This window comes from Protopterus annectens, chromosome 10.part0, assembly GCF_019279795.1.
Source record: "Protopterus annectens isolate FY-2018-M chromosome 10.part0, PAN1.0, whole genome shotgun sequence".
Classification (NCBI taxonomy): Eukaryota; Metazoa; Chordata; order Ceratodontiformes; family Protopteridae; genus Protopterus; species Protopterus annectens.
The window spans coordinates 295,498,308-295,518,623 of record NC_056744.1 but is presented as its reverse complement, the minus strand read 5'-3'; positions in this window follow the sequence as shown (position 1 = coordinate 295,518,623).

The window sequence follows — 20,316 nt, the reverse complement described above, 5'->3', positions numbered from 1 at the left end:
CTCTGGTGAGTATCTTAAAATAGCAGCTGAGGCTATTGCATATCTAGTTTAAATTCTGATAAATTGATCCTTATCTGAAAATAAAGTCTCCTCACTATGGAAAAAAAAATCATTCATTATTCCCCTGCACAAAGGTGTAATCAATACAGATCTTTCAAACTATAGACCAATTATCATTTTATCTTCCCTATCAAAAATATTAGAAACATTTATTCATATGCAACTTCTCAACTATTTAACCGATAACCAGATTGTGTATTCAACCCAGCACAGCTCCTGTTCTCATCATAGCACAAGTACTTCTTTGCTAAATTTTAATACTGTCAACACCCACAGAAATGCTGGTAGCCTAGTTTCTACAATCTTTCTAGATTTATCAAAAAGCTTTGATAATGTATTCCAGCAGAAGCTCTTGCATAAACACTTATCCTTAGGGATTACCAACTCTTCATTGCAATGGTTCTAGGGCTACCTTTAAAATAGAGCACAAGCAGTGAAATGCAAAAATAATTTCTCCACTTTATTGCCAGTAACTATTGGTGTCCCACAAGGATCTATACTAGGCCCCATATTTTTCAGCATATTCATCAGTGACTTCTACACTGGTACAAAAAAAGCTACCTTAGTTTAATATGCTAATGATTTGACCATAATCTGCTCACCAAATCTCTCTCTCTCTCTCTCTCTCTCTCTCTCTCTAAACTCCAAGACCTTACACAGCAATTCTTCTTATCAACTGAAACATGGCTAAATAATTCACAACTACTACTAAACCCTAAATAAGCTAAATTACTGTTCTTTACCCTAAAACACATCTCCATCAAAACAACATTCACTATTGTCTCTGTCAACAACACCATGATAGAACAAGTAAACTATGCAAAATTACTAGGTGTTATCACAGATGACCAGATGAAATTTGACCACTGGGTATCAGACATGGATAAAAAATAATAAAAACTAGGTATATTTGAGTAAAACCCTACCTCACTGACATAACCAGAAGACATATAGCCTCTACTTTCCTACTCCCATCTCTATGTTGCCCTAATCTTTACTGACCTTCAATTCCCACAGCTGTTTACACTTGGGTAATATTATAACAACGCAGCCAAATTTGAATTAAACTTTAACAATAGAACAGACCATTGCCTAACCCTCCAAGAATTAAACTGGTTAGAACTATCACATCACCTATATATTTCTCGGAGGTACAGGCCAACACGGAAGGACTGTGGCTGACCAAGTTCGCAGATGACTGCAAACTGGGTGCCATAATCGACTCTCCAGCCGACACAAGCATCCTCCAAAAGGGCCTCATAGAAACAGACAACTGGTGCCAGAGCCATGGCCTCAAGCTAAATGCCAAAAAGTGTATAGTCATCCCCTTTGGCAAAAACAAAGTGCCCACAAATTATCACATAGGTGGTAATCCATTAAGTACAGAAGAAGTAATTAGGGACCTGGGGACCCAAGTTGATAGCAATCTCTCATTTGACAACCACATGGCCAAAGTGGTTAGAAAAACATTTTATATAGCCCACCTAATCATGAAGGGATTCACATCTAGATCAGGGGAGGTCATCGTGCCTCTTTACTCATTCCTCATCAGGCCCATAATTGAGTACAATGCCCCTTTTGGGATGTACCTTACCAGACACCTGCAGCAACTGGAAAGACCCCAAAAGTACCTCACCAAGAGGATCAAAGGGCTCAAACAGATGCCATATGCTGCCTGGTTAAAGAAACTCCAGCTCTACTCAGTGGCATACCGCCTGTTCAGAAGCGATCTGTGCCTGACGTATAAAGCCATGTCCAACCTGGAATTAATGGACATGCTGCACCTCAGAAAATCCAAATTCCATTGAGCTAAGTGCTCGAGAGACTTGAACCTCAGCACTGAAATAAATAGGACATGCTGGAGGGACAGATTCATAACCCAGAGGCTCCCTTCACTCTGGAATAAAATCCCAGTCCAGGTTAAGCAGAGTCCCACATTGACTCTCTTCAAGAGGAATCTTGATGAATGGATGGGAGATCGTAGGTTTACCCCAGGTATCACTTCTGTGTCACTGTTAGACAGAGGCACAGTATACTAACCTCGAAAAAGGGCATAGCAAAATAAATTTAAAATGGGTGGCAAAAGCCAAACACATTCTGGCTAGGCTTATAAATGCCCTAGGGCAGATAGCCTAGTATGAACCTATGAACCTAGCTCTTTCTCAGCTAACCATGATACATAGACTTCTCTATAAACCAGGAAATTGCCCATATCTTAACAACTTAATACAATACTACTCTCCCTGTAGAATTTTACTCTCTAGAGAAAAATCCCAAATCACTAAAACCACATCATCTAAAACTGCAGGTGACTCTCTGTATTCAAACAGTGTAGCTAAACTATGGAACCACATCTCATTATCACTGAAATACATTTAGAATGCAATTTCATTTAATATGCAAATAACATTTCCCCTATTGAATCGATGGATTTGCTCCTGCACATATCCAGGAGAAATGCCACTGTTATCTTCATCTTGCCATATCGTCAAACCATTTCTCTTGGCTCAGAATCCTATGCCCCACAAACAGTCTTCAATACCTGAACAGATTTACTAGGATCTCCCAGCCATATACATAGTTTTCTGACACTGCTCACCCCTACCTCTATGCTTCTACTGTAAACCTTATGATATATATATATATATATATATATATATATATATATATATATATATATATATATATATATATATATATATATATAATATATGAATCTGCTTTATACCCCACCCTTTCACTATAATATTAATATTTTCTGATGTACCTATTTTCTTCCCTGATGTCGATTTCTTTGAATTTCTAAGCACTAATCATATCATCTATTATCTATTTTACAGACCCTCTAATACACCTCTTAAATGCTCAGTGTTTAATATCTACTAATAAATAAGTATCTACAGTAACATTTTCTTTTATTTAATATGAATATAATCTAACTAACAAATCTGTGTGTAATTGTTAACATATATCACTTAATGCCTGCTCAGTATATCACTGAATGCTTGTTTAAAATGTTTGTAATATGTTTGAGCTTTTTTCCCAAGCCTCCACTGAAAAGTTTTTTTTTTGATTAAACCCAGTTGGATAAACCCAATAAGCAAAAGTAAACTAAAACAAACAAAAAAAAAATTATCAGTGCAAGTAGTACAAGCAGGGTACACTTAAGACCATGGTATGTGGAAGTGATTGCAGGACAACAACTGTGGGGCTGCAGAAACAACACAAGAAGTTGTTGGGCCAAACAGCTGACTGCCCCCACATTTCTCCTGCAGCAGAATGTCCATGTATTCATAAGACCCAACTGTAAGTACAGGCAGTGTATGTATATACAGCTATTCTTGCTTTTCCTGTGTGTGTGTGTGTGTGTGTGTGTGTGTGTGTGTGTGTGTGTGTGTGTGTGTGTGTGTGTGTGTGTGTGTGTGTGTGTGAGATACACATCCCTTCCAGAAATGTCTTTGCTATTGTCCAGCTGTGAAAATTTCATTGCTGGACAGTGGAGAATAGATATCACAGCTGGTGCAAGTGTCTGTCGGTATGTTTCTGTTAAGCCACCTGGCTATACTATACTGTGCTAGCAAGGCTGATGCTTATAAGCTATAATAATAATAATAATAATAATAATAATAATAATAATAATAATTATTATTATTATTATTATTATAATTATTATTATTGTTGGAACTGTACTGCAAAGCATAATGACACTGACACATATAGAATCATAGGTGCTTACCAGTCCTTTGATCTGAAAAGATCTTAAGAAGCCTAGCCCTGCATTCCCATTGTAATTACTTGCCCTTATATTTTGCATACAAATACCTCATTGATAGACTGAACAAGGATATGTTGGGATATTTACATATTTCCCCTATCCATGAGTCAGGGGTGCTATGCTTGGCTAAATACACTTTGTGCATCGTGCTTTCCTGATGGGCAGATTATTATTTCTATTGACACAGGCCGTCTTGGTTATGTGGTTTTTAGGTTCATAGGTTCATAGGTGTGTACTAGGCTAATGGCCCTGGAGCCTAGCCCATAGGATTACCCTGGCATCATGCCAACCGACCTTAGTTCCGTGTGCCTCTGTCGGCTAGAGTTACTGGAGTGATGGCAGTGAATTTTCTATTTCCCATCCACTCATCAAGATTTCTCTTGAAGAGGGCCAGTGAGGTGCTCTGTTTGACATGTATGGGAAGTCTATTCCATAGCATGGGCAGTGTCTGGGTTATGAACCTGTCCCTCTAGCATGTTCTGTTGATTGTGGTAATGAGGTTGAGGTCTCTGGAGTGTGTGGTGCAGAGGGATTTCTTTAGATGAAGCATTTCTAACAGAGCTGGGTCAGACATGGCTTTGTGAGTCAAGCAAGGATCGCCTCTAAGTAGGCGATTTGAGACAGAGAATAGTTGGAGTTTTTTGAGTCTGTCCATATATGACAAGTGTTTAAGGCCTAGGATCCTCTTTGTAAGGTACTTTTGCAGCCTCTGCAGTTGTTGAAGGTGTCTAGTGAGGTACATGCTAAATGGGGCATTGTACTCAATGATTGGCCTAATGAGGGAAGAGTAGAGGGAGACAATGACCTCTTTCTTCCTGGATGCAAAACCCTTAGTAATGAGATATGCCACATAGAAGGACTTTCTGACCACAGTGGCAATGTGGTGGTCAAAACAGAGGTTGCTGTCAATCTGTGTTCCCAGATCTCTTATAATGCCTTCTGTGTTCAGTGGAGTACCATCAATGTGTTAATTCATGGGAACCTGATTTTTCCCAAGGAGGATGATGACACATTTTTTTGGCATTGAGCTTAAGGCCATGGTTCTGACACCAGTTGTTGGTCTCAGTGAGGCTTATCTGTAGGATGTCAACATCACTTGGGGAGTTAATAATAGCTCCCAACTTGCAATCATCTGTGAACTTTGTCAGCCAGAGTCCCTTTGTGTTAGCCTGGACTTCAGAGAAGTAGATACCAAACAGGAGAGGAACCAGGACCGAACCCTGTGGGACTCCACTCTTGACTGGTCAGCAGTCTGGCTTGGAGTCAGCTACTTTCACACTGTGGGTTCTATCTGTGAGCCAGTTTGCAACCCACCAAGTGATATAGGGATTGATGCCTAGCATAGTGAGTTTTCTCTGATTTCTGAGTGGGGAATGGTTTCAAAGGCCTTGTTCAGATCAAGGTAGACTGTATGAACCACCTTGCCTTCATCCACAGCTCTGGTGACTGACTCAAATAAGTGGACCAAGTTGAGCAGGCATGATCTACCCTTCACAAAACCAAACTGTGTGGGATCCAGAGTTTGGAGATTCCCTATATCCTTGTTTATTAGATCCATGATGATGCATTCCATAGCTTTGCATATCAGACTCGTCAGGCTAATGGGGAAATAGTTCCCAGGGTCTGTAGTCGTTCCTCCTTTGTGGAGAGGGATGACTGTAGTAGTGTGCCATTCGGTAGGGACAAAGCCTGAGGAGAGGCTATGACTGAACAGAGCACACAGGTGAAGTGCCAGTTCACTCTGTAGTTCATGTAGAACACAGCCAGGGATATTGTCAGGTCCCATAGAAGCTGTATTCTTGGCCTTGGACAGTGCTGTTTTAACCAGTGCAGCAGTAATACTGGCTGCCTGGCACTCTACTGGTATTGTGATTGGTGCTTGGGAGGGGGGGATAAAGTTGGCACTGAATCTGTCAGCCAGTATATTGGCAATATCTGTTGGCTCAGTATAGGAGGCACCATTGTGCAGTAGCTCAGAGCAAATCTTGGTATTGCCGTGGAGATTCTTTGCATAACTATAGAAGGCCTTGTGGGTGTCTTTGCTATCTGCTGCAATTCTGTTTTCATAGCTAGCTTTAGAGGATTTGAAGAGGTATCTCAACTTTTTGCTGAGGCTGATTAGGGAGTTTTTCCAGTCATGGGACTTTACCTTATTCCGCATCAGTTTCCTCCTTCTGTTGTAGAGTTTGTTTATGGCAGGGGACCACCAGATTGGCTTCCCTTTTTTGGAGGAGAGCATCTTGGTTCTATTGGGTATGGCAAGATCCATGCATTTGTGTACGTGTTCATACAGTGCATTGGTGTATGATTCGGCAGTCATGCAACTATTCTCTATTTGCATGGGTGCCGTGAAGTTAGCCACCTCTGTTTTTAGGAGCCAAAAGTTAGCTTTGGAAAGGTTTTTCATGGTGGTTACATTTGCAGGGGGGTAGGGTGGTAGTGATGTGGATTTCCGAGGTGATTAGTTTGTGGTCGGATCTAACCAGGGAGAAGTTAACTAATTACCAGGTCAAGGATATTGCTACCTCTAGTGGGGGTAAGAACGAGCTGGTCCAGGGCACTGGAATTAATGAATTCCAGGAAACATTGGGCAAGTGTATTGGTACATGAGTAGTTTTCCCAGTTAATGGAGGGATAGTTGAAGTCGCCCAGTATGAGAGTGTTAGGTTGGACCCTAATATTCTCCAGGGGGCTTAGGAACATGGAGTGTGAGTCTTGGGACATGTTTGGGGACCTATAGCAGGCTACAACCTGAATTGCTGTCTTACCCAATGTTAGCTGCACCTGATGTATCTCAGATGCATTATGTTGCGCTACCAGTCTGGAAGTGTGTGCATCCTTTATGAAAAAGGAAACACCTCCGCCTTTGGAGCTTCGGTCCAAGTTCTGGAGCCGAAAGGTGTGGGATGAGTTATAGTCTGGTAGTGCAGGGGTGATTTCTGCTGCCTTGAATCAGGTCTCTGTTACAGCACAAATGTCAATGTTCTCCATTTTAAGGAGTGCTTTGAGTGAGTGCATTTTGAGATTTAGACTTCTAGTGCTGAGCAGCATGACCCTCAGATTGCATTTGTTTGTAGCTGTTATGGTGGTAATTTGGTCTTTGGAACACCACCTAAAAAAGGCACTATAGGGGTGGCAATCCAGAAGCCCAGGGGTGACAGATGCAGGCCATCTCTGGCAAAGTATAGAGGTCTGTCAATCATGTCATCCCAGGCAGACAGATACTGGATCCCCTTAGAATGACATCAGAAACTTAGCTAATTGTTGAAATTAATCATTTTCTGCTTGTACTGTCATATCATTCTGGGTGATGGTAGGATGCTGCTCAGGGTTAGGGTCATACCCGCCTAGGCTACATAATCCAAGAGCTCCTCCATATCTCTTTTCATGTAGTCCAGGGAGGTGTGTCTCAGGTCATTCACACCCACATGTACAATGACAGAGTAATATTTGTACCTGTTGTTGAGGGACCAGACTGTGTGCATTATGTGGCGGATCCTGGCATCTGGCAGGCAGCTGACTGTTACTTTCTCCTTATTCAACCTTGTGAGTGGGACATCAGTGTGCCTCACTATTGAGTCACCTATGACTAGTGTGTTGGGCATGCTGTTTTGCCTTAGGGGCATTGGTTGAGTGGCACACTGTTTAGGAGAGTTATTGAGAGCCTCAGCGAAGGTGGATGTGTGGTTTGTGTTTTTATGTGAAGGCAGTGCTGGTGTGTGTTCTGGAGGGCTATGTGGTGTGGTGGAAGTGTTGACCTTCTCCACTTGACCAGCTATTCTGGTCTTGGCTGGAGAGTGCATGACTTCCAATTTGGGTTTATAAGTGCATCTCTTGCAAGTCTGAGTGTTGGGAGGTAAGAGGAGAGGGTTGTCAGTATACATGAATCAGTTGCTACATTTCCTCAGAATGCCAAAGTTCACCAGGTTAATAAGAGAAAGCACAGGGTACTAACCTTTAGACATGCCTAGAGGGGTGGGCATTAATAATAAGTATTGGAGCTGTTTCCTTGTAGAAGTTTAGAGCTGGAAGCACTTTTGTGTGCTACAATAATTGCTACAAGAAATCTGGTAAAGTGCTAGACTAATAAGCTAGTAAAAGTGCAGGAGAGGAGAGAACTAGCAGATTTAAGGGAAAAATTGAAGAGCAGACTTTGGCACTGCTCAGAAGCTTACAAACAGTCCTGGATACAGCAAATTTATATCTGGACTAGACTAGTTACAGGAAAGGCGGGAAACAAGTGCAAATGCTGGCTTTTAAACCAGAAAGTTGCAAGAGATTGAAAAACTGCCCAAATGGCCAATAAACTACAATTTCTGGGCAGAAACCACTCCTCTTGTGGTAGATATGCTACCTAGTGCTTACCACTCCCACTGATAAGCTAGAAGGCTTCCCTCCAACACAGAAAGTCTTGGGGGGGGGGCTCAGAAGCTTACAAACAGTCCTGGATACAGCAAATATGTATCTGGATTAGACTAGTTTCAGGAAAGGCAGGAAACAAACTTAGAATTTTTTTTACAGAAAAGCAGCTAAAACAGAAGTAAAAACAATTTAAGTGCAGTGCAAGCTAGCACACTTGAGTGTGTAGCAGTATTAAAGCAAATACAGTTTAAATAAATGCAATTTATTTAAAATGTATTCTGAACAATTGTTGTTTTATTCAATTCTGAACAGTTAAAAAGTACCAAAAAATATACTTATCAACTGAGAACTAACCTTCACGCAAAGTAACACAGGTTGAAATCCACTGATCCAAACACGAGAATTTATTAAAACATGAAATGAAGTAAGTGCTTCGTCTGATATATGTAACCAGACTTCTTCAGACAACTAAAAACTGCATGCAAACCAATTTATATATGTCAGAATCACAATTAGTCACACCCCACTTAAACTTAATGAGCACCAAAAAAGAAAAACCTTTTATGCAAGCCAAAATGCACGGTGCAGCTAAAAAAGCTTCTCATATAAATCACTTTGTAGAATAAAATACTTATATAAAAAATACATATGTAAATATTCTAAGATCAAAAAATGTTTTCACACAATAAACAACCTAAACCTGCATGGTATGAAACATTTTTTAAAAAATACGCATACATATATAAATAATTATACTAACATTTTTATACAAACATTATTAAAACATATAGTTCTAAAAAGACATTTGACCTAGACTATATCATATCTGAGTCATTGACACCCTCTCTAACTAAAAAGATTACCTATCAAATACCTTTAATTTCAACTTGCTTGATATGGATACTGTGTTGTTTAAACCTGGGGGGGGATATGCATGAAAAAAGACCTGTCACCACATTTCTTTGTCTTGAAGGAATATCTTCCATGGCCCCCCCATCCCCATATTTTACTTGTAATGTTACAAGTTTAAATGTATGGTCAGCTGAGAAGCACACTCAGTCAGAACACAAGGAGATTCTAGCAAAGTTTTCTTTTTTTTTAGTAAAGTGGAAAGTGAGAAAGGAGGAGCAGAAGATAATTCAAGATTAAGAACCTAAGTGGGTTGGCCTTCTCAAATGTTCTCTCTGTATTACACAGAATGAGTTAATGACACTAGACTGGGAGGAATGTCCCAGATCAAATTTACAGTAGGGGTGGGCAACTGCAAAGCTACCAACTATAACAACACCACAGGATTAGGGTGGGGGAAGGTAGAAAAACAGTTTCAGAACAGATCAGAAAAAATTTATTTTGTTCCCTGCTGTTACTGGACACATATATCTATTTAGACAGCGGCTGGGGCAGTAGTTGTTATCCACTTGCAGGTCAGTATTTTGCTGTCTACTACTGTTATGTACCCAAAGCATAGTGTTTGTATTCTGTTTACACTAATGTGCTCTGTGTACCTTGTTTAGAGCCTGTTGCCATTTCATTTGATTCTTTAGTGTCTCCATTTGCGCTATTATGTTATTTGCAGCTCAGCGGATTATCAATACCATCTCCCTCCCTGTACTGTATTCTAGTTGGCTAATAAAAGCTAATTTACCTTCTTGTGTTCTTTCTTTCTCTACCTTGCTTCTCACACCCCCCAGTAGCTTTTCAACCTTTTATCCAGTACTGTAGTGCACTATTCCATAGTGTGATGCTGATAGTAAAACAGCACAATGTCGTACATAGTGTAACTGTTATGCCTTGTCTTATATTTTCTTAGTCTGTAGCAACCTATTGTGTGATGTTGTATCCATGCCTGATTCTTGCCCTTTACTTGGTGCTGTATTTTGCATGCTAGGCTGAACAGAGTAACTTTTTGCCATACAGTTAGCCTTGATCTGAGTCATTTTAGATTTTTATGGATACCCCAGGCTGTCTCAGTGGGCTTACTTTGAAAAATGGCATATGCTTAGAAGGATTTCTCCAGAGAACCAAATGAATGGATTAGGTCAATGTTTTATTTATTAATTCTCCACTTACCCATATAATTCATTTCAGAGTCACAGGTGTGCTACAGCCTATCTCTACATTCAGTGGGCACAGGGCAGAGAAAGTAATCTTAAGGTGCTAGATAATCACAGAATACAACACACACACACACACACACACACACACACACACACACACACACACACACACACACACACACACACTCTCTCTCTCTCTCTCTCTCTGTCAAGGTATACATACTTATTGACAATTTGGAGGAACCCCATTTCGTCTATGGCAGATACTTGAGATGTGGGTTGAAACTAAAAAACGTTGTAAAAAGCTATAGGGGCACAGGGAGGATGTGCAGACTTCACACATCTACAGAGAAAGTAGCAAAGAAAAAAAACTAAACTGTAGAATGAAGCACTGCATGCCCTAACCATTGTGATACTCTGCTGCCAGAATGAATGAATGAGTTAATTATAAAACAAACCAGTGGCCATTTTTTTGTTTTTCCTGTACATTTAAAATAGTAATGAAATGCTAGGTAATGGTTATAGCAATATAGTGGAAATATTTTTAAGACAATATTAATTAAGCTGACTCTAATTTCTCTAGGTCATGTCAAGCAATAATTGACAGAGAGCTAAACCTATGAGTAGCTAATGAGCATTATCCTTTAATCAAATATTTGAATTTCGTGTGGGGTCTTGATTAGTCAATTAATCAGGCATTGTTACTGAGCCACTCTTGAAATAGAAGCCTTGTATATATTTGGCTTTTCTAGTTAATTAATGGATACAATTAAAAAAGTAAAAAAATCAGGTTGACTGATCTGGCTGTTGTACTGGTATCCATCACATCTTGAAATTAAATTGCTGGGAAAATGTGACATAAAATCTTTCCAATTGTTCTTTAAAAAAATCAGATTATGTGTTTGTGAAATATGCAAGTCATTTTTCAGAGCTACTGACAAATAAGGTGTTTTTTCAATTTGTGTTTCCTCAAGGAACTTAAAAACAGGTTGGCGTATTGGTATAACACAGGTTTGGGAAGCGCCCATTTGATCTGAGGACTAATTCGAAGTTAGTCAGGGAAAAGTGAGTCGTCACTAAACTGCACAGCTTGCCACGCAGGAGGGAGTGAAGCTGGATATTTGAGGACTCTCACGTGGGATAATCTGCTACGTGAGAGAGGAAAAAGTAGCACAGAATTGTAGCAGGCTGCCTGGAAGTTGAGAAGTTATGTATGGCAAAATGCATAGTAATATTGCAGCTATATATTTTGCATTTTGAGGGAGGGTAGCATTATCATTAATTCTATGTACAAGGATATATATTATGATGGCTGCCCAGGATTGTTTCCATGATCAGTGTTGCTTTCATTCTAAGATAACTAGTGGTTAGCAAAGAAATGATCTGTGACGTAAACACTCCCTCACCATCAAAAAAAAAAAAAGAAACACTAAAAAAAAAATTACAATAATTTAGTTTGTGGAAGGACTTCAGGAAGTTTTCTTATATTATAATTTAATGCATTATGTAATGTATGTGATTATGCTTTTGGAGTAAAAGTAGCCATTTGTCAAGTTCCATCCCTTCTGATCCTCATTTCAAGGGATACTTTTTTATATTCACACTGTTGTATACATTTATTTTAAGAGAGGACTCACTCTCTGTGTGGAAGAAGAGACTACATGGGAATCGGAAGCAAGTCTATCATGGCTAACAGGCTCCCAGATGAAGCCTGGAAAACACAAAACTGAAGTCTAGCAGGAGAATGGAACAAGACTGCCCATGTGGCAGATAGGGATAAAGCCCTGATTATGACTCAGATGACCTGTGTTACACTAGTGGTATGAGCGTTGGAGGGACCAGGCTGGGGGATAGGAAAGAGTGGCTGCAGCCAGTTCACCCATTGTGGGGAGGCAGCTTGGCTGACTGAGTTAGCCTCACCTACTGAGAGCCAGACATCTTCTTCACAACAAATCCCCACAATAATGCCAATGACTCATTTACACATGGAGCTGGCATGTGGATGAGCACATGCTCTAGCAGCATAGAGGAAGCTCATGAAGCCAGATGTGGCGAGGGAGTAAGGGAAGGCTGTCTCACTCACAAACACCTGACTCTCACCTCCCCACGGTACAAATGGGCTGATAAGAATCGCAGCTTAGGGAAGAAATGTGCCTGAGAATTCTTGGTCTGCCCGATCAAACTAGTTCCTACGCCTGTCTAGAATGAATGAAGAGGTCAGGAAGTTACTAGGTGATCATGTGGATCAGCTGGAAACAAAAAAACACTGATTAGGCTGTGCAAAATTGTCAGAGAGTTTTGACATCTTTTCAAAATTAAGACAGTGACTTACAAGAGACATTGTGTTTGGTGTTTCCAAGGCATGTCCTTTACCACGGACCCTGGGAGATATTGCCATGAATTAACTCATTAATGGGACTTCTAAAGGTCATCATGTTGAATCCATCTAGCCAATTGCGAGGCAAACCTTTACAGTCTGAAATGTAGTGTGGTCTCTACTTACCTCCTGTTAGGCACTCCATTACTACCAGTGGTTAAAATATTACCTCCTTCATCCCATGCTGTCTGGACTGAAACTCCCTTCATATTTCCTCTGTAATACTTCAAAATACCTTCTATTTCAGATCCATCACTTAAAAAATAAATATATAGGTCTTGTTCTCAGTGAAGCCAGATAATGCACTTAGGTCTAAGCCACAGCTCCCAAAAATTCCAGAATTTTGTGTGTGTGTGTGTGTGTGTGTGTGTGTGTGTGTGTGTGTGTGTGTGTGTGTGTGTGTCTTTTATAGGCAACTGAGTATATCTTTGAAAAGCTGTTAGTAAAATGCTCTATTACAGGCATGGCCTTCCTAACTATCTCACAGACTACCATACCATATCTTATTGCCTCTCTTCTCCAGTTTTTGCCTTTACTGCATACTGATCATCAGCTCCATCTCAGTCAACTGAGAAATCTGTTTCTTCTTCACAGACACCAAGTCAGTTGAGAGGAACCATCATATTGGCAGCCATCAGGGTTGGTTCAAGTTTTTTTTTTCTTTTTGCCCTACACCCCCACACATGATTCCACTAGGAAACTTAGGACAAGACATGGGTGTCACTGTTGGGCAGTCTCTCCCTTCCACAGGGAACATATACCAGGAACAGTCCTGCTCACCTGTCTCAAAGTATGACATGTAGTTTCTTCAGTCTGTACCAGAGAAATCATACCATGCGCATGTGCTTCCTGGGCATGCTTAATTGCCCCCATGAAGAGTGATCAGGCTATGCCCCCTTTACTCTTCCCTTCATCATCTGTGTTTAGTGAGGGCTATGTACCTCTGTGCCATAGTGCCAGGTAGTATGTCATATAATTGACATATGAACAAGATGCAAAGCATCAGGATTACCTTCTCAGTCTGTATCAATATGGATCAAAGCCAGGGCATAATTCCTTCCTTCTACTCACCTTCATGTCAACTCATTTTCTGTTTAAGCTTGCAGGTGATAATACATGGGGGTATGTTTTCCAGATTCATCAGCACTTCAGACTCCATTCCTTGTCAAAAACCTATGTTGCATGTTGCTTTGGTATATGTTCTATGTTCAATATGTAGCTTGCCAGCTGTTTTTTGTTTTGGGGTGGGGGGATGAATCTTGCATCTAGATAGCAAGGTGACCTGGTCAGTGACCTTTGCTCTGAGACTTATTTCAGAAACTGTGCAGAGGTTCCTTTCTGTATACTTCGACTTCATTGTCAAAATGTCCATGTTCAGTGATGTCCCATTGTATCTCCATGTATTTCTGTAATACAATCTTGTATTGGCCAGGATCCATGTTTAAAGTTCCTAACCAGGAGCTGAGCTCCAGTAAGACTTCCCTAAGTTTGTGCAGTGGTTTCAGAGTATGATTTAATGTAAGGAAGTAGATGTCCATACTGTACAGTCAGTAGCTGTATATCAACAGCCTGAGTACTGACCCCCTCCAGAGTAAGTGAGTATAGTTACAAAGAAGACAAAGTACACAAATGTTACTTCTGTTCCCTGCCGAATGACATAACCACAGCTAGTGCTCAGGACCCATTTGAGAGTGTCATCTACTTTAAACAACTGGCAAAGTAGAACAAATGTTTAATGTGATGAGCTGGCAAAAAGGTGAGCCCAAAATCAGTCATTCTGTTTAATACCGTGAACTATTTCTTGTGCATATTCTCATGGTACATACCTCTCAACTGTCCAGATTTTTGCAGAATGTTCAGATTTTTGCCACATATTTTTGGTCTTTCCCTCATAAACTTTTTGGTTTTCCGAAAAACAACTGGGGGATTGAAGTCACTAACTAAGGACAGACATTTGAGTTTCAGACATCATATCCTTCAGAAAAATGCATGCTAAGACAAAACCTGTTATTCCAGCAACTTTCTAAGTTTATAAGAGAAATATTTAAAACGTGTCCCTATTTTTGGGCCTTTGTCTCCCCATTATTTTTGCATTGTCCAGATTACTTGTGCTAAGAGGTTGAGAGGTATGTGACGGTGTCAGACGATTTCCTCTGTGAAAGCATACTGGTTGTAATGGCAGCATATTATAATCAATAGAGTTAGGCGACCAGCCACTACTCTGCTGTATTCATCTGTTTACACATAGCGCACCTCTGTGCACCATCATGCACTATGCAAAAACTTCAGTATAAACATTTTCCCTTAGTAACTGTCCGTGATCCAGCCAGGAAGTCCTTAAATTGCTCTTAGCTGCTCAGACAGTACCTCAGCTGCACTTTTTTGCCCCTTAAACAGTCTCAAGACCACCAAATCTACAATAGTCTCAAACCATTTATTGACCCCCCACTAGTATATACTCTTTATAGAGCACTCTGTTAGTATAGACTCCATTTAGAGCACCCAGTTATACCACACCCCTCCATTTTCTCTCCCCATTGTCAAAACAGGATTTAACCTAGCATTATGGGTGGTCAGTTTCCCTCCATTTCTCCTACCAGCGTGATTGACATCGGTATCTTGAGGTAGTGTAGCAACTGCCTCATGTACACTGACAATCCTCTATTCCTAAAGCATCCAAGTACAATTTGTGAGAGCTGCATCTACACTAAGAATCCAGAATCCTTTCTTGCTCTTGCACAGAACAGCAACACAACAGGTTGTCAGCTTACATACTGCACCCCTACGCAAACCATGCACTCAACACACAAACCATCATACATGGAGATACTCACCAGAAACCTACCTAAACACCAGAGATCTTCCAAACACAAACATGTTACACCTAATAAAGCACCTACAGCATTCAATACACATAAAAACACAAGCACCAGTGTCTCATCAAATAAGCTCGTAAGGCAAAGCACATCTAAACCAAATTTTTTAGTCATAAGTGACTCCATTATGAGACACACAGATGTCCCACTCACCAGGCTGGAGAAGGAGAAGGTTATGGTCAGCTGTCTATTGGGTGCCAGGATCTGTCAGATCACACATGCACTCAAGTCTCTCAACAACAAGTACTGTTATGACTCTGTCATAGTTCATGTTTTTGTGAATGAGTTGAGACATACCTCACTGGACTATATGAAGAGAGGCATGATTGAGCACTATGAATATGTGTCCCAGGCAGGTATGTCCCTAGCCTTGAGCAGCATTCCACCCTCACCTAGGATGATACCGCAATATAAACAAGAAATGATTGACTTCAACAATCGGCTTAGTTTCTGGTGTCATTCTAAGGGGATCCCACTTCCTGTCAGCCTGGGATGACATGGTTGATAGACCACTCTGCTTTGCCAGAGATGGTCTTTACCTGTTACCTCTAGGCCTTTCGTTACTGGCTAAGGCACTTGTCTCCTCCATGGTGCCTTTTTTTTTTAGGAAAGGTCTCAAGAACAAAATTTCAGATGTGAAAATATCACTCACAAATAAATTAAAGGTTATGCTGCTAAATTCTAGGAGTTTAAAGCTGCACTCTCTGGAGGCACTCTTATTCCTAGACGATGTTGATGTCTGTGCTGTCACAGAAACTTGGTTCAGGGCCACAGAGAGTACCCCAGCCTTGCAAGGCTACAATGTCTCCCATATTTTCAGACCACAAAATGAACGTGTGAGAACCAAAGGAGGAGGAGTATCTATCTTCATGAAAGATAAATACACCTCTAGACTGGTTAGACAGAAAAACACCATGGAGTTACTCCAAGTTCAACTAACTGTGGGTAAGACCCCCATCATCATTAGCTGTAGGCCCCCTTCAATGAACCAAGATACTGACACTGCTTATTTGGACCTACTTGAGTCAATCAAATTACAACCAAACACTCTAGTCATGTGCGATTTTAAGTATCTCTCTATTGACTGGGAAACATACGAGTACCAAAATGCTCTCACAAAGGTTCCTGGACTTTGTTAACACTAATGCCCTGGAAAAAATAGTATGCAGCCCCACAAGGGGCTCAAATATTCTTCACCTGGTCCTCAGCAACATGGGTGACACCGCACCACCACAAGTATAGGACCCTCACTGGTTAAATCCGATCACAAATCAGTCACATTTGAAGTAACTATAACACCTGAGGCGAAATCAGGCTAAAAAATTTCACCAAAGCTAATTATACTCTCCTAAGGGATTGCATAAAACATTTCCAAGCTCCTGTTCCCACAGATGGCATTGACAACTATACTTGACAACTATACAAATGCCTCATACAAGCACTTACACAAATATTGACATGGCTGTACCTGATAGAACCAAAACAAGATCCTCAAGAAAAAAACAAGCTTCCCTGGTGGACATCTAGCATTAATAAGTTATACAACAAGAGGAAGAAGTTGCTGTCTAAGAATAAAAACAGGGAGGTCCCAGCACTGGAAGAACGCCCTCCTCTGCTTGAACAAACAAATAAGACAACTTGTAAAATCCTTTAAAAGCAACTCCAAAAAAATAATTAGTAACCATAGCTAAGGATAACCATAAGGCATTCTTTAGCTATATCCATAACCTAAAAGGTAAGACCCAGACATGAACTAAGCTAGCTGTGGATGGCATCACACACACTGATCCTGTTAAAATAGCTAACCTATTAGCCAAAAGGTTTGGCAAAAATTTCACCCCCTGTCCCCTCCAAACATTCCACAAAGCATTCCTTCTACATCTTCCCCACCTTGCATCTCCAAACAGCAAGCCATTAATGCTCTCTCTCTAAGGCCAAAAACATAGCCTCTATGGGACCAGATGGCATCCCAGGTTTCATTTTAAATGGTCTAAAACATGAGTTAGCAACTCCATTAGATATTCTCTTCAATCACAGCCTGAGTACTGGTTTTGCCTCTGCTGAATGGAAAACAGCAACTGTTACCCCCCTTCATAAAGAGGGTACAGCAACAGACCCTGGGAACTACAGACCCAAAGCTTAACCAGCCTTATCTGTAAGGCCATAGAATGAATCATCATGGATTTGATCCAACACAGTTTGGTTCTGTCAAAGGCAGGTCATGCCTGTTAAACCTGGTGGACTTCTTTGAAAACGTCACCAGAGCCAGAGACGAAGACAAATCTGTGGATATAGCCTACCTTGACTTAGCCAAGGCCTCTGACACAATCCCACATTTGGGCATCATTGATAAACTCTCCCAGTTGAATATTAACCCTTATGTCATCAGGTGGGTTGCTAACTGGCTCACCAACAGAACACACTCAGTCATAGTTGGGGACTTTACCTCAACCAGCAGATCTGTCACCAGTGAGGTTCCACAGGGGTCAGTGCTGGGCCCCCTATTATTTGGAATATACTTCTTAGACGTTCAGGCCAAAACAGAGGTTCTGTGGCTGACCAAGTTTGCTGATGACTACAAATTAGGTGCAATCATTGAATCCCCAAATAATGTCAATATACTTCAAGAGAGACTTACACAAATCAATGCTTGGTGCCAAAGCCATGGACTCAAACTCAATACTAAAAAATGCATTATCATCCCCTTCAGAAAAAACTATATCCCTGCAGACTATTATATAAATAATAATACCGTAAGTAATAACTCAGTAGTGAGAGACTTGAGAAAGCAAGTTGACTGTAGCCTGAACTTTGACCATCATGTGTCTACTGTGGTAAAGAAGACATTCTACATTGCGCACCTTATTAGCAAAGGCATTGCCTCGAATGAAAGTAGTCATAACTACTCTATACTTGACCCTCATCAGGCCAATAAATGAGTACAGTGCTCCCTTTGGTATGTACCTTACCAGGCACCTGCACAACATAAGAGACCCCATAGATTTCTAACCAAGCACATGTCATACACTGACAGACTGAAGTCACTGTCATTGTACTCAGTAGAGTACGGGCTACATAGAGGAGACTTGTGCCTGACCTACAGAGCAATCTCAGATCCAAACCTAATGGAAATGCTGCACATCCGCAAGTTAAGTGGGAGAAGGGTCACCTGCTCCAGGGACTTTAACCTGGCCTGCAACATAAATAGGATCTGCTAGAGAGGCAAATATGTGTCTCAGATGTTGCCACTCCTCTGGAAAAGGCTACCAATTCACATCCCCTGTATGACCCTGTTTAAATGTAGCTTGAATGACCAGATGGGAAACCATAAATTCCTGCCGGGGATTTCACCTATGACCCTCCTAGATATGTGCAATCATTGCTAACTAAGATCTCAAGTTTAGGCAAGATCCTTTAATATTGGGTTTCTTTAGTTTTATATTGGGTATACATGGCTAAGCTTATAAAGACCGTTGGGTCAACAGCCCAGTAACCACCTATGAATCTATGAATATAAAACAGACTTTCCTGTGAAAATGACATATCTGGAAATGTTTTAGAAGATTACTAAATCTGAGGTTTCCCACAGATAGGTCTTTCTCTGTACATGATATAAATGTCTTTTCTGATGCATTAGTTTCATTCCATTTCACCTACCATGCCAAGTACAATGAAATTCCTGCTTATAAATTATTTTAGAAGCAAGTTATGCTTGCAAGAAGTCTACAGGAACAACAAACTCTGGGTATGAATAGGGACTGCTCAGTGTGCCATAGGGGTCCAGTGTAAAACTAATATTTTTCACAAATAATTTTCCCTCTGAAATGAGTTCACTGCAGAACACACCAGACCATGTAATTGTTTATTATACAATGACTGGCCATTAATATTCCAAAAGGAGCATGTTGATTGGTCAGCCCAGCCAACGTGCCCACTGTAAATCAAGACTACCAACGATAAAAGTCCAGTCACTAAAGTATCATTGAGTGGCCAGACTTTTTTTCTATTTTTATGTGGTAGACACTCATTTGTCTGAATGAAAGAAGCTCTGAAAATGAAATGAGTGTCATTATACTGTGACTTCACTACTCATAAAATTAGTTTTTTTTCAACAAATCACTAAGGAACAAAGTCACTAAATAATGACAGGCATTTCAATTTCAGACTTTCTTTCCTACAGACAATGCACACATGTTCACATTTTTTTAAATAAAAGATCAAGAGACATGTACAAGACCACCAAAAATACAAGGAAAATCAGGTACGTTTTACAAACTAAAACATACCTGATTTTCCTTGTATTTTCCTGTCTCTCTCATACCTCTAAACTGTCAGGAGGTTACACTTTTTTTCTTTCAAAAAAATAGCAATGGAGATTATCCTTTCTCTGTTGCTTGCTTGCTAAACCAGTGACGTACTGTGTAAGCCTGGGAATGCAAGTCCCATACACATACGCAGTACCTCATCAAAGAGAACAATCAGGAAACAAAGTGGAAGAGCACCACAGTGCTGTTACATCATCAAAGAGTGCAATCAGGAAACAAAGTGGAAGACCACCACAGTGCTGTTACACAAAGACATTATTTAAGAAAAGTAAGTCATTTTTTTCTTAAATAATGTCATTATATAATAGCAACAACTGATTCCTGGGTGTGGTATATTGAAGATTTACCCATGGTTGGCTTTGTTTAATCACTCAGGCTTTGCTGTTGTGATAAAACCAACCAGCCTTGGTTAAATCTTTAATACACCACATCCATGTCCTTGGTTATTTCTGTAATATCTATTATTACATTTGTATGATGGTAT